The sequence below is a fragment of the Monodelphis domestica genome, chromosome 3 (assembly GCF_027887165.1).
Source record: "Monodelphis domestica isolate mMonDom1 chromosome 3, mMonDom1.pri, whole genome shotgun sequence".
NCBI lineage: Eukaryota > Metazoa > Chordata > Mammalia > Didelphimorphia > Didelphidae > Monodelphis > Monodelphis domestica.
This window is the reverse complement of record NC_077229.1, coordinates 415691811-415708245: the sequence shown is the minus strand read 5'-3', so window position 1 is coordinate 415708245 and position 16435 is coordinate 415691811. Positions and strand designations below refer to the sequence as shown.

At 34.7% G+C, this 16435-nt stretch overlaps 1 long non-coding RNA gene across 1 annotated transcript in view; it reads left to right on the top strand.

Annotated features, from left to right (window-relative positions):
* LOC130458485 (uncharacterized) overlaps positions 1-4810 on the top strand; it is a 55902-nt gene extending 51092 nt beyond the window's left edge. Inside the window, exon 3 of the long non-coding RNA XR_008917826.1 lies at positions 4530-4810. This is a non-coding gene — a long non-coding RNA (uncharacterized LOC130458485). The remainder of the gene's footprint in view (positions 1-4529) is intronic.
* Positions 4811-16435: the final 11625 nt, after the last annotated feature.

The following is a 16435-nucleotide window of genomic DNA, read 5'->3' as shown; positions in this document are numbered from 1 at the left end:
TTGGTAATGAAGGTTCAGAATGTCATTCGTGTCTTCCTTTACCTTTATGTATCTATCTACTTATTTATTTTTGCATTTATTAGTTTGCATGTACCTCTGAACTACAATGAAGGAGGAGAAAATTCCATCTTGGTATTTAGGAGTAATATTTTCCTCAAACAAATTTATTTTCCAACTCAAAAACTCTGGCCTAGCCAAGTTGGCTGCATGTCTACTTTTTATTTGTTTTTTTTTTTCAGTTGATATATTGAAAGATTTTTTTTTTCAATAATCTAGGTGCATCAAAAATTCCAGTTTGGGGAAAGAAAGCATAATATAGTCAAGGTTTTACTGAATGGACATTTTAACAGTGTCTTTTATCTCTTACTTTGAGCATTAAAAAATAAAAGTTTATCCTTTATATGACCAATGTTTATATCTGTTAGGAGACTATATGGAAAAGTTGCAGTATATTAATGTTTGGATATCTATCATGATTATTTGTCTTATAACAAAGCATGTCTCTAAAAAGTATTTTAATGCTTTGTAAAAGAAGCACATAAACTTTTTACTTATTAACTTTGTACTGCCAGTACAGGTGATGCTCAATAAATGTGTAATAAATGCTTGTGGACTATGTATTCCTCACCACTTGAGGACTAAGGCCCTCTAGCATTCTCCTCTCTATTCCAGGTTTAAACCAACTTTTCAGAAGACTGCAGGCTAGTGAATATGTTTTTTTTTCTCCTCAGAGTAGCAGAGTGATAATGAGAAAGGTCAGAAAAAGGTGAAGGTGGTGTGTGGGGAAGTAATTCAATAATTTATGAATTACGTTTCATGCTCTTAGTGTCATCTCTGTTTGCCTAATGTGACTTCCCAGTCACAGTGATCTCTCCTTCCTGAAATACTTATTAACTGTCTTACTACTCATTTACCATTTCACATCTGCACAAAAATGTCAGAACTGCCAGGGGCCTTGGAAATCATCAGGTTTAATTGCTTTCTTCTAAATATGTGGAAATTGAGGCCTATTGGGGTACAATGACTTTACCAAAGTCAAACAGCCAATTAGTTTTGCTAGGATCAGAACACAAGTCTCCTGAATCCAATCTGGAGTTCTTTGCTCTTATCAAAAAACATTTTGTATTGTTAGTTCCCTTTCTCTGTTTGTATGTTTCCATAACAACAACAATAACAAGAACAAAAATATCAATTATTTAGAGACTTAAGGTTTGGCAAAATGCTCCTATATATACAGACATACATAATTATTTTATTTAATCCTTATAACAACCCGAGGAGTTATTATCACTCCCATTTTTTAGAGGAGGAAACTGAGGCTGAAAGGATAAGTGACTTGATCAGTCATAGAACTCATAAGATTTGACCTTAGGTCTTCCTACTTCTAGGACCAAAGCTTGATCTAGTATATCACTTTTCCTCCCATGATTAATAGCAACTTGATGGCAGGGCCCATGTCATACACTTCCTCACTTCCTTGTATCCCCCTTTCCCTACATGCTCTGAATATCCCTCAGACTTAGTAGGTATGGAGTAAATTCTGGTTTGCTGACACATTGAGCATATCTGTAATCATAAGCATCAGGAATGACTCTTGCACCGCCAAAGCCAGACAACTGGCTCATTGTGTGATTTTCTTTAGAGCTAGGGGCACTCAGTGCTCCCCTTCCCTCCCATCCATTTCTGAGAGCTGGAGAAAAATGGTCCTTTCTGCAGCATCTGCACCCCCCCCCCCAGTTGCTGGGCCATCAGCACCTAGGGGATAAGAATCCCTTTCTGACTTCCTCAGTTATTAGTGCATGCCCTGGAGCCTGGGAAATCTGATTTCCCTTATCATGGTCTTAGAGACAAATGTTATTAGTGGTCATAAAATAATTATCTGGGCCTGTTTAAACATTCAGCCCAGGCATCCATCTCGATTAACTCCCAGGGCAGACTATTCCACAGGTTGATTATGCACTTCATATATTCCCCTTCGCCATCCTAAATTTACTGCCCTTAATTTTGCTCTCCACCCCACACCTCCTGTAATGAGCAAGTTCCTAGGGAAGGACCAATCAATTTTCAGGCAGCACTTTATGAGGCTGAAGACCTTGGCCACATCCTCTGTTAACCTTTCTCCACTGGTATGTTAAACATTCATACATTTTCAAAATCTATTCACTTATGCTGAGTCATTTGGGCCCAGAATGAAGATATCTTTATCACTCTTCTTCTGAACTCTGAGGTTTTGTTCATTAGGTTCATTCATCAATACAGAATGCCAACAACTAAATGAAACTCTTGTCGAGGGGTGGTGACGGTATGGATCATAAGGGGGTCTTGTAGATCTTTTCTGGGATCTCCTTCCTTAAAGCCTCTGTGTGGTAGTAGAATATGGATGTGTGGATGTGGATGGTTTAGGACAGCATGACCTTGGGAGGGAAGGCAGACTGTTTGAAGATCTCTGATCTGAAAAGTCAAAAAGGAAAGTAAGGAGATGTCCTTGTTCCAGGTTCTGATATAAGCTTGACATGTCAAAAGAGTGGGAAATTGTAAGCTAAATTAAAAATGAATTCTAATAAAAGTATCATATTTGTCAACATCAGGAAGCCTGTGACCTAGGAGCAGAGCTCTGGGTTTTCATATTCTGGGATCTATCTTGGGAGTTTCCCCAACAAATGCTTTCTTTGGTTCATGCTCAGGATTTCCCATGGAAATGTCAAAACTTTATGTCTGCTACAGAAAAGTTAAAGGACTCTCAGATTCCATGAGAGTGTTCAGCCTGTCAATAAATTTAGTATATGACAGGTTTTATTTTACTGAACAAAAAATTCAAAGAACTCAACACAGCCCATAAATAGGTAAACAATTCTCTGCTCTCTGTTTCCCTGTCTGTCTCCTTTCTGTCTGCCTCTTCTGTGAGGCTTGCTTGGGAGGCAGGCAGGAAGGTGGCACGATGGAGAGAGACATGGATTTGGAGAATGGAAAACTTAAATTCAAGTGAGTGTCATTTAACTTCTCTCTGGCTTAGTTTCCTCTTCTGTAAAAAGGGCATAATCATAATGCCCACCTCACAGAGTTGTTGTGGGGATTATATGAGTTAACATATATAAAATGCTTAATGTTTACATATATAAAATACTGTAAGTGCTATATAAATATGCAACCTCTCATTCAGTCCTCCAGACTGACTCTCTGGGATTGAGATTCCCTCTTGAGGGAGAGAGACACTAAAAGCCTCATATAGATACTAGCTGTGTGACTCTGGGAAAATCACTTAACTCTGTTTGACTCAGTTTCCTCATTTATAAAATGAGTTGGAAAAAGAAATGGCAAACCACTTTAGTGTCTTTGCCCAGAAAACCCCAAATGGGATCATGAAGTATCAGACACAATAGCCTCCTTTCCCTCATACCTGAACAGTCTACATGGCTCACAACTCTAGGGAAGGAGTTGCTCTTCTGTATTGCACCCTTTTCCCCATTGCTTCTCCATTCAAGCTCCAGCTTGGTTAGAGAACAATTCCACAAGTTCAGATACTCCTCCACAATTCTTTCATGGCTACTGTACCTCTGTTAGCTCAGGCTCACAAAGATGCTGGTGTGTCTCAGGGACTCTTGCTTGCTCTGTTGTTGCCATCTTTGTGACTATATGATTTCCTTCTCTTCTGGGGTCCCATGTTTCTCCATTTGTGTGGCTCCCAGTGGAGTCTATGAGGTCACATGGCTTTATAGGCCTCTCTTCTGATAAGGGGATTCCATAGGGATCTATCTGGCTTCTTTCTGCCTAGTTTTCCTCTTTAAAGGTCTAGTCCAAAGATCTATCCCAGATGCTCTGAAACCAGCCATGCATCAATCAGTCAACCTTAATGTGGTGTCAATGAGCCAAGAGTACCCAGAGCAAGGTGAGTTTATACCTTAGCAAGAAGACTTCATCAATGTCAGAACAAGGAGTTAACCTTTTCAGGAAAACCTCACACCTCATTAAGGAGAAACATGGTGGGATTCTGGAGGACCTTACCAGGGTCTTTCCAAACCTCCTTTCTCCAACTGAAATCACAGGGGTTGGAAAAAGTTTGTTTTGGCTATCTTAAGAAGATTAAATCCAAATTTTAAAAGTCCATTCATATATAATAAGATTTGAAGGACATATGACAATTAGAGACCAAATACCTTGAGGAATTTATAGCTTATATAACTTACAAATGAAAAATTAAAGTATAATACAAGGTAAAAATCTTTTATTTATTCCTAAAATATAATTTGAGCACCTTTAGGGGAGGCAAGGATAAAAAAGAGAAACAAAAATGTGATAGGTATGATATTTGCCCTCAAAGAGTTTACAATTTCTTAGACTATACAGGAGAGGTTTATACACAACTATAATAAAAGAACAAAAGCTTCATAGAGGTTTCTAGACTTGAGCTGGGCCTTGAACAATAAATAATAACAATACTTGCTATTGTTTACATAGTACTTTGCTGTTTGAAAAGTACTTACACATTCCTTATCTCCTGTGAGGCTCACAAAATGAAATTTATTTAATAGGAATGAAGAAACAGACATTCAGAGAACGGGGGGCAACTTACCCAAAGAAGCAGAGCCGATGGGACTCATTCCATGATACCACAGCTGATTTCAAGAGGCAGAAATGGCAGCAGGGGCTGGAGGAAGTTCCAGAAGAAGGGAAAATCACAAGAAAAGGCCTTAATGAGAAGGAATGTTTGAAGATCCAAGGAAAAAAGGTAGATTTCATATTAAGGAATAATACCAGAGAAGGCTACAAAAGTAGGGGGCTAGATTGAAGACGCTTTGGTGATCAGTGTAGACAAGTGGAGGTGCTTAAGAAGGAGTTGTTATTCCTTCTTTGTTTTCTTTTGAAAAATTTTTTAATTTTTTCCAAAGTACACATGTCCATTCAATCACTTCCTGACATTTTGCAATCCATATTCTCTCCCTTCCCCCCTCTCTAAACAGGCTGGTAATATAATATAGATTATATATTTATTATCATACAACACATTTCCATGTTCGTCATGAGAAACAAGGCACATCTTGCTTACATTTGAGGAAAATTCATGGAAGAAATCAAATGAAGAATATCATGCTTCAATCTATATTTAGATTCTTTCAGTTCATTTGAAGGCAGGGAATAGCTTTTTTGTCACGAGTCCCTTAGAGTTGTATTGAATCCTTGCATTATTGATATAATTAAAGCCATTCACAGTAGAATATTGTACATTATTGTTATTCCTCTGTACAATTTTCTCTTGATTCTGCTCATTTCACTTTGTATCACTTCATATGAATGTTTCCAGATTTATTTTTTAGAATCATCTTGTTCGTAATTTCTTATGGAACAATAGTATTCCATTACAATCATATCCTACAACTTGTTTGGCCATTCCCCAATTTATGGACAGCACTTCAGTTTCCAGTTCTTTCTACCACAAAAAGAGTTGTTATAAATATGTTGGTACAAGTTGGTCCTTTCCCCCAATTTCTGTTCTCTTTGGGATACAGATCTAGTAGATGACTCTGAAAGAGTGGATAAGACTGAACACTGTTCAACTCTGCCTCACTTAAATCCAAGTCAAGACATCACCCTAGGATGTTATTGATCTTCCTTGAAAACAAAAGACAAACATTTTCAGAGTCATCTAAATCCAGTGGCAAGACAAAAGTCAAGATGACTGGTGGTGCTTACAAAAATGAATAATATGGAAATATGTTTTCATGATAATACATGTATAATCCAGATCAAATGGCCTGTCTGTACTGAGAAGGGAAAGGGAATGGAGAAAGGGAGATAAGTCTTTATGGAAGGGAAAACTTGTGTGGAAATTTGTTATTACATGAAATTGCTAATTTTTTTTAATTAAAAAAAGATGACTTTTGATGGCCTCAGATACAATGGATGACCTTGGAATCTTTGAGGTCCCATCAGACTATAAGCACTTTTATGTTCAGCTGCCTTTGTGGTCAGTGAAACAAGCTGTATTTATCTACCCATTCCACTGAGGAAGTCTTCCCAAGGTTGGATTAGATATGTCCACTAACTTGCTGATGGATTTGAGAACTGTCAATTATCTGTAACCTGGGTTAGTCTGTCTGTCAAGAAAGTTTTACTGAAGTGTGGCCAAACCTGATGCTACAGCTTCCTGGAGCCACAGGTAAGGAAAGTTGGGTGAACCATGGACATCAAAGATGAATGAATAGCCATGAAAAAGACTCAGCAAGCCTTCATATCAGATGTGCTAGTTCTTCATAACCACCTTTATTTGATCAAAGTGGCATTTAAAAAAATTACTAAGTATGAAGAAAACATTTCATGGTCCCAGGAAGAACAGCCATATAATGAACTTGACAACCAACAAGGCTATAGTAAACTTATTTGCCAGGTCCCAGAATTTCAGAGACAAGAACATTTTAATAACTCAATTTTAGGACAAATAAAATGTAATCACACTTTATAATTCATATATAGTTGTTGAATGGCTCATTTATTTATTTCATCTAATAAATATAAAATTCCCTGTATGAGTAATTTTTCAAGGTACTCAGGAAGACACAAAGATCAGTTAGGCAAGGTTTCTGTTCTTAAGGAACTTAAAATGCTAAGAGACTGGAAAAGGGGGACATTTTAACTATTTGATCTGTCTTATGATAGGTATTGTGGGGAAGATAAGAGCAAATTTTTTTCAATCTAAACCAAATCATTAAAAAAATAAGCAAGCAGTACCATTTTTGGTCAAACACTAAAACAAGTATACAGAAACACTGGTTTGGCAATATATGTTAAACATCCTTAATGTGTAGATACAAAGCTAATTGGATAAGAGATTTTGATTTAGAAGGGGTCTTAGAGGACAGTACAAGGTCCCAGAATCCCAACTCCTTTATTTTATAGATGGAAAAATTAAGGCTCAGCTAATTTTAGTGAGTTGACTGAGATCATAAAGATAGTAAGTGGGAAAAGTAAAATTTGAACAAGGGTCCTCTGACTTCATGTCCTTTGTAACGCAAAACAAGGCAAGGTCCCTGACTTTAAAGAACTTATAATTTGGTAGGAGTGATATGTCATGTATAAAGACATGTCATATATGAAGGATATAAAACCTCAGAGGAAGAAGAATTGATTGTAACCTTGAATAATAAAGGAGAAAATAATGGAGAAATAAAGAGTTCAGATGAATGACTGGATGATGCTTCAGATTCATATAGGTGGATGACTTGTTGGATGGAAGAAGTAAATCCTGGTTAGGAATACTATATGAATGAAGGCTTTGGGTTAGAAATTATTATGGGATGTTTTTGAGGTAGAATATGCCAGTTTGGGGTGGGAAGTATGGGTCTGATTCTAGTAAAGGTTTAAATGGATTCTTAAGCTGTTAGTAATTTTCCATTGTATCTTCTGGATTGAATCTTTGATCACTAAGATATATATATATATATATATATATATATATGTATACATATATGTATATATAATATAAAATTATCTTAGATTGTTATGTATAAGAACTTTGCAGCATCTGCTTAATCATGAAACTTCAATGAAAATAAATGAAATATGTATAGCTATCATATGCATAATTTACATGATGTAGACTATATCATCATACATAGACAGCATACGACACATATGAAGCTATGTTTGTTACTTTTAAGGCAACATCAATAAAACTTAACATATGTGTGTAGACATATATGTGCATACATATATAGATTTTCTCTCTCATTCTCTCTTCAAAGGCAAAGGCCTTTCAAGTGTGGCTGGTGTTATTATTTCTCAAAACGAGTTTCATCTTGATCCATAAACATTTTATGCCAAGAATAATGCTATTTTAAAGACAATAAGTGCCTATTTCTGCCTGGGGCCATCGGAAACCCTGTAAAAGAGGCAAGAGGAATTAAAGGCCCTTAATCATATTTTCCCATTTTTAAGTGTTAGTTTTTACAATCTCAAACCATTTCTCTCCTCTTGCTGGGCCCTACTGAGCCCCATAAATCTTAATTAAAGATGCAATTTTTTTCTTATGAAATCCGAGCTGCAAGGAACCTTTCTTATTTTTTATTTTTAAGACTAGCTCCATGTGCTGGCTCATAAAACAAATAAGACTTTTACACTCAAAGGGTTTTGAAAGCTGTTATTGCTGCTGTCATGTGGAGCTGGTCTCATAATTATTATTATTGTTATATTTTTTTTTACACCTGAGCTTCACATTTCCATGTACGAGGCATGAAAAAAAATGTAGCTTACAACGAGCACATCTTGTTTTAGAAGTGGAGTTATGGTCCATGGAGACATAAACATGGAAGAAAACAGGGACCCAGGAACTAATGGTGGAAATACATTATTTTCTCTTTTTATTGGTGTTTGGGGAAGTGGAAGCTTCCTTATTAAAGGCTCAATAGGTCATAGTTCACCTATTTAAAGAGACAATAACCCATTAAGCTATCAAAAACTACTTTTAGGGTAGCACTAAGGTAGGTTTGGTGGATCCATCCATTCCACTTTGTGTTCACTGCTCCTTGCTGAATTCAACTCCACAGAATAAGATGCCGATCCCAGAATAAACTTATCACTTCTAAATTTACCACCATGCCATTAACTCAAGCCTTCATTGATGCCATCTCCCTCAGCTTCCTTTCCCTCTGATGGGAGAACTGGAGGGGAGGAGTTACAAACTCTTCCCAGTGCCTTCCTATACAGAAGACAGAAACTGGACTTTCAGTTCATTCCACATTCCACTGCTGCTCGACTTGGCTTCACAGAACAAGATACCCCCAGATGTTCCTCCATTCTTAAAAATTAGGTTCATATATATATATATATATATATATACATATATGCATATATATATATATGGTTTGTGATGCATCATATTATATGAAAGTAGTAAAAGTGGAAACATTATTCACATGTAACATGGACACAGACCACACATTCATCTAGTTCTCTGGACCCATCCCCTCCCAAAGACAGATACATTTTCTGGACTCATCCATGTTTTCAACTCTAACTACTGCCACTTGTGCTAGGTCCTGGGACTCTGAATGAAATGAATGCATATATATTTAGAACCATCTTCGCTTATTTCTTTTAAAAAGTATTTAAATTTATTATTTATTTATTTTAACATACTTTTCCTTTTAAATTGTGAACCTCAAATTCTAGCCCTCCTTCCCACCCACTCCTACCCCCATGGAGAAGGCAAGCAATATAATATCAATTATACATGTGAAATCATGCAAAATATCTTTCCCTATTAGTCATATTTCAAAGAAAAGCAAGAAAAATAAAGTAAGAAAATAATACTTCAATTTGAACTCAGTTCATCAGTTCTTTTTCTGGAGGTAGATAGCATTTTTTTCATCATGAATCTTGTGGAATTGCCTTGGATCATTGTATTGATCAGAGTAGCCACTTTCACAGTTGATCATTACAATATCACTGTTACTGTGCACAGTAACCTCACATTTCTCATTTCATTTTTGAGCAGTTCATATAGATATTGTCATGTTTTTTTTTCTGAAACCATTCCCCTTGTCATTTCTTATCAATAGTATCAATAGTACTCCATCACTATCATACACTATACCTTGTTCAGCCATTCACCAATTGATAAGCATCTCCTCAATTTCCAATTCTTTTCTACTACAAAAAATTGTTATAAATATTTTTCTATGTAGAGATACTTTGGCTTTACATTTTATCACTTTAGAATATAGACCTGTAGTATTTTTCTGGGTCAAAGAGTATATACAGTTTAATACCTCTTGGGCATAGTTCCAAATTGTTCTCCAGAATAATTGGACCAGTTCACTACTCCACCAACAATTCATCAGTGTACATATTTTTCCCTTATTTCCTCTAGCATTATTGATTCCTGAGAATGAGTAAGGTAGTACTTCAGAGTTGTTTTAATTTGCATTTTTAATAAATAGTGATTTAGAACATTTTTTATGATTATGGATAGTTTTCATTTTTTTCTGAAAACTGTTCACATCTTTTAACTATTTATCAACTGGGAAATGGTTCTTATTTTTATAAATTTGACTCCATTTTTATACTTAGCATATATTTGAGAAGTGATGTCTTTAACATAGAAACCTTTAAAAATATTTTCTATTACTTCATCTATGGCACTTTTAACATGATGTAGTTTCTTTCATCTCTTAATTAGATCTATTTTTGCTTTTCTTTTATTTCCCTGAGATTATGATTGCTACTTTTGCCTTTTTTTACTTCAGATGAAGCATGTTATATTCTACTCAAGCTCATTATTTTAACTCTGGATATGTCTTTCAAATTATCTTTTATAAACAACAAATTGTCAGATCTGATTTCTAATCCAGTCTGTTCTCTGATTGCATTTTATGGATGAACATCCCACTCACAATCATGATTAATAATTATATATTTACCAGCATCTCATTTTCTTCTTTCTTCCTCTCTCTCTTTTTATCCTATTTCTCCTAAAAAATCTATTTTGCTTCTGTCTTCTACCTCTCTTAATCCTCCTTTTAGCTTATCCCATCCCATTTATTTTTATCCTTTTCAACTCTTAGTTAACTATTTTGTAGACATAACTGAGTGTGTATGTATATTTTCCCCTTTGAACCAATTCCAATGTGCCTGCCAGCCCCACAATTTTCCCCTTCTATTTTGTATTGTATTTTATTTGTATATTATATATTTGTATATTGTAATTATAAACGTTCTTCCTTCCTCACTTCTTTTCTGTAAGAAAAATTCCTCATTCTGCTATTCCTTTCCCCCTTCTCTCAGTGCATCATTATTTCTCATTCTTTAATTTTTATCCTTGGAAATTATTCCAACATAATCAACTCATGTCCCATCCTCTATTTATGTAAATTTCTTTTAACTACCCTATTAATAATACAATTCTTAGGAGTTATATACATCATGTTTCCATATAGGAATGCATATTGGGTCTTTTATGTTTACCTTTTTATGCTTCTCTTGAGCTTTATGTTTGAATGTCAAATTTTCTATTTAGCTCTGGTCTTTTCATCAGGAATGCTTGAATATCCTCTATTTAATTATATATATATATGTATATATATATATATATATATATATATATTTCCTCCCAATAGATTAAATTCATTTTGTTGGGTAGGTTATTCTTGACTGTAATATTGACTCCTTTCCTTTCAGAAATATCACATTCCAATCCTTCCATTCCTTTAACATAAAAGTCACTAAATCTTGTATGATCCTGATTTTGGCTCCACCATGTCTAATTTTTTTTTCTGGCTTCTTGATGCATTTTCTTTTTGACCTAGGAGTCTTGGAATTTGGATATAATATTCCTGTGAGTTTTCATTTTGTGATCTCTTTCAGGAGGTGATTAATGGATTATTTCAGTTTCTCTTTTAACCTTTGGATCTAAGATATTAGGGTAATTTTTCTTGTTAACTTCTTGAAATATGATTTCTAGACTCTTTCTTTGATCATGACTTTCAGGCAGTCTAATAATTCTTAAATTATCTCTCCTTAATCTATTTTCCAGGTAAGTTGTTCTTCTGATGAGATATTTTATATTTGCTGTCATTTTTTATCCTTTTGACTTTGTTTCTTGATGTTTTAATGGAGTAATTAGTTTCCACTTACTAAATTCTAATTTTTACAGATTTTTTTTTCTTCAGTGAGTGAGCTTTAATACTTCTTCTCCCCCCCCCCCCAATTTGGCCAATTCCACTTTTTAAAAAGTTCTTTTTTTATTTAATCTTTGTACTTCCTTTCCCATTTGAACAATTCTGCTTTTTAAGGAGTTCCCTTCAATGGATTATTATGCCTGTTTTGCCATTTGGACAATTTTGCTTTTTAAGGTTTTTTTCCTAATCTCTTTTTGCCTCTTTTACCAAGCTATCAATTCTCTTTTCATAATTTTATTGCATCACTCTAATTTCTTTTCTCAATTCTTCCTCTACTTGCTCTCATCTCTTTATTTAACTCTTCTAGGAACTCTTGTTGGGTTTTGGTCTAATTATCAGTTTTCTTTGAATGTTTTTTTAGTATAAATGTTTTCACATTGTTATCTTCATCTTAATTCATGTCTTGGTTTTCCTTGTCATCATACTAGCTTTTTATGGGCAAATTCTCTTTTGTTTGTTTGCTCATTTTTTTGACTTTGAACTTTATGTTAAAGTTGGGTCTTGCTCACCTGGGAATGGGAAAGCATTGTTTCAAGCTTTAGGCTTTTTGTTGCTGTTGTTTTCAAAGCCAATTCTGAGATTGAAAGTTTTGGTGCTCCCATGGTGCTCTCCTGATCTATACTCTACTCTCTCTAAAGGAAGGGTCTCTGGTCCCCTGTAGCTGTAATGACCTATGCCTCTCTTTGGTTTGGTAGTACATCTAGTCCCCTTTCTCCCTTATACTCCTCCTCGCCCTGGAACTGTGATCCAGAAATGTGTATTGGCAATAGATTTGTCATTCAGAGTCAGTTATTCGCTGTGCCTGCAAAATCTCCCTGGTAATCACTTTCAAGTTTGTGTGGATTCTAGACAGGTCTTCACCCTGGAGCCACAGACTTATCTTGCTGACTTTTAGTTTTCTTGGATTAGAAAAATCTCTCATCCCACCCTTCTAAAATTTTATTCAAGGCATTATTTTGTTTGGAGTGGAATTTTGGGAGAGTTTAGCTAGGTGGCTGTTTAACCTAGCATCTTGGTTCTAGTATCTTTTCTTTTTTAATGTGTCATTGATAGTCTTTGAGTGTTGTTCCTTTAACCCTATTTCCCTCATAAAACCTGTGGTATTGATTGTAAGATTTTGAATAGTAGTTCAGTGCTTTTTGGGAATGAATGTCCAATACTAACATATCTTATAAGGCTATACTGAATATCAAATGAGATAATGTATATCAAGTGTAATATAAACCTTAAAGTGATAAAATAAATGCAAGTTACTATAATTTTTATATTTAAATATGAGTGAAATTTGGGAGTTTTTTTTTTAACCATTTAGGGAAGCTTCAAGGAAGAGTCAATGTTTTCAGGATTTTCATATGTTGGGACCAAGATTAGTGGATTGTCCTTTGTATATTTGACCATTTGTGGGGAGATTGAGAGAAATGAAGTGAGAAGAATTCTTGTGGACAAATAGGGAACTAATGAGTGGGTGAATAAACATTTCTATGGGCCTTTCTAACAAGGCTAGACTCAGGGACTACATGGAAATGTTGTTTGTCTTTAAAGCCTAACCTGTTTAATTTTCACTTTCGATCCAAGAGTATCAATCAATTTTTCAAGTATTCAACCAGCTTATTAGGTACTTACTATTTGTCAGGCACTGTGCTAAGTGCTGGGGATACAGAGGAAGGTCAAAACAGTTAATGCCTTCACGGAACTTACATTGTAATGTGGTAGTGGAGAAGGTGATGTGTAAATAAATAGGCACATCCACAATACAATGTAATCTTAGCATGGAAGGTTAGGCTTGTATTAGGAAATGACTCATGCTGAAGGGGGATCTTTAATACTTGAATCTTATAAAAAGCCACAAATTTTAAGACATAGAGGTGAGGAGGGTGAACAATCCAGAAATATGGTACAACCAGTTCAAAGGCATGGAGATGGAAGATTGGGTGTTATGTGATAATAATAGCAGTTAAGGCTAGCATGATTGGATCATATCCTTTATAGTCACCCATAATTTTAGTCCATCAATTGTCTTCCTGATGAGTGGGGCTATATAAAACTGATTTCAAACTAATTAAAATCAGCAAGTATTTATCAAATGGCCATAAAATGCCCCAGGCCAATAATAAAAGGAGATAAAGAAATCATGGTACTAGCCATCAAGGTATTTATGATCTTGGGGACACAATATATCTATATCATCTATATGTAAATCTAAATTTATACTGATATATAGATATATTCAATGATATGGAGAAAAAATCAGTATAAAATAAAATAAAACAAATGGGAGTTTAGAGAAATAAATGATTTTTGTAGACTGGGTTGTCAGCAATGTTTAACTTTAGAAAATAAGTCTGCAATTGGACCTTAAAGAATGGATAAAGAAGATTTGGAGAGAAAAAAAGGAGAAAGGTATATTATTAAGAAGAATTTCTTGAGCAAATGTATTCAGGCCAGAATGAGAATGATATTTTGGAAGAGATACATAGCAATGAAAGATGGCCTATGAGGAGCAAAGCTCATAGTGGAGAGAAATGCAGGAGATTGACTATGGATGTTCTGACCTAATTATTGAAGACCATGAATGCTGGTGGAGAATTTTAGATTTGATATCATTAATGCCTTTCTGCATAAAGGCCTGACATAATGAAGTTGGTTTATTAAGAAGATTAATCTGACACTAATTTAAAGAATAGAAACAGGAGTAACTAAATATAGGGAGAATAGTTAGGAGTCCATGTTTTCTGAGTTCTTTCTTATAGCCAAATGATACTTCTATTCAGAAAAAAAAGCTCTTTTCTTTCTCTTCATCATGAAGCAGCCAGTCTTTTTTTTTTTTAAGCTTCACTTTCCTGGGGTATCAGCAGCTAAAGCTAAAGCACTGGAATTGGAGTTAGAAAAATAAGAATTCAAAGCCAGCCTCAGATACTTACTAGCTGTGTTATCCTGGGCAAGTAACTTAATATCGGTATCCATTTTCTCATTTGGAAAATGGAGATAATAAGAATGTATATTTCCCAAGTTCATTGTGAGAGCAAAATGTGATATTTTAAAGCATTAAAAAGGGTTTGCAAACCTTAGAACTCTATATAAACTTTGGCTATTATTAGTTATTAAATAAATAACAAGATAGTAAGTATATTTATTAAACATATATACACTACCTTAGACACCTGCATTGCTATAAAGTTTATATGGCATGGTCTTTTTCCTCATAGAATTTATAATCTGATAGAGGATATAAACCTAACAGAACTGAAAATGATTTTAGAAGTCACCTATTCCAAATCTTACACAAATCTTGATATCAACACCTCTGGCATCTGGTTTTATAGCCTATATTTGCAGGCAGTAACAAGGAAAATATTAACCTTCAAGGTACAAACAAAACCAATGAAACCAAGATTAGAAGGAAAACTAAAAACTGGGGAAAATTCTTTTTTAGCAAGTGTCCCTGACAAAGGTCTTATTTCTCAAAAAGACAGAGAACTGAGTCAAATTCATAAGAATACAAAGTATTCCACCATTGCAAATTGTCAAAGGACATGAACAGGCAATTCTCAGATGAAGAAATTAAAACTATCTTTGGTCATATGAAAAAATGCTCCAAATTACTATAAGTTAGAACATTAGAATTAAAACAACTCTGATATAACACCTTATATCTATCAGACTGACTAATATATCCAAAAAGGAAAATGAGAAATGTTAGATATGGAAAAATTGGGACACTGATACAGTGTTGGTGGAGCTGTCTACTGATGATAACCATTGTGAGAGCAATTTGGAACCATGCCCAAATGACAATAAAACTGCATACCTTTTGATCTAGCAATACTACTAACATAAAGTCTGTATCCTAAAGAAACTGAAGATGGGGGAAAAGACCTACTTGTACAAAAATATTTATAGCAATTCTTTTTGTGGTGGAAGTGAACAGGAAATTGAAGGGATTCATCAATTGGGGAATGACTGAACAAGATGTGATATATCATTGTAATGGAATACTATTGTGCCATAAAAATGACTAGATGATCACACATACATGTGCATACACACACAAGCCCTGTTAAGACTTATATGAAGTGATGAGAAATGAAATGAGCAAAACCAGGAGACAATATTCACGATGACAGTAAGAGTATATGATAATCAGCAGTGAAAATCTTAACTATTAGCAGCAAGGCAAGGGTCCAGGACAGCTCTAATGGACTCATAACCAAAAAGGCTATACAATTGGTACAGAAAAAAATTCAAGGAATCTAAATGTAGATTGAAGCATATTATTCTTTATTTTCTCCATGAGCATGTGATAGGTACCTTGTTTCACAATATAACAACATGGAAATGTATATTGTATTATAACATGTACAACCTATAACTTATTACCTGTTGTCTTAGGAGGGGTGAAGGGGTAGGAAGGACATAGAAGACACGGATTGCAAAATACCAGGAAATTATTATTAAAATTACATCAAATGTAATCTTGAAAAAATAAAAATAAAAAAAAATTCAAGGCAGTTCATGCTTTTTTTTTTTTTTACAACTGATTACTAGGAAGCAAATCTGTGTTTAAATGAACTGTCTTCTTGTTTGAACTCATTGACTGTATTTTTGCCCTTCAAGGCATATTCTACTCCATCCCCCCAACTAATAAGTCTCTGAGAATAAAATCTATATGGCCATTTGTCAGCTTTGTAAAGGAGGAGGTCCTTATTCAAGGATTTATAAGTCTAAAGGATCTTGAAGTCCCATTTCAATTCTGTGATTTTGTGATT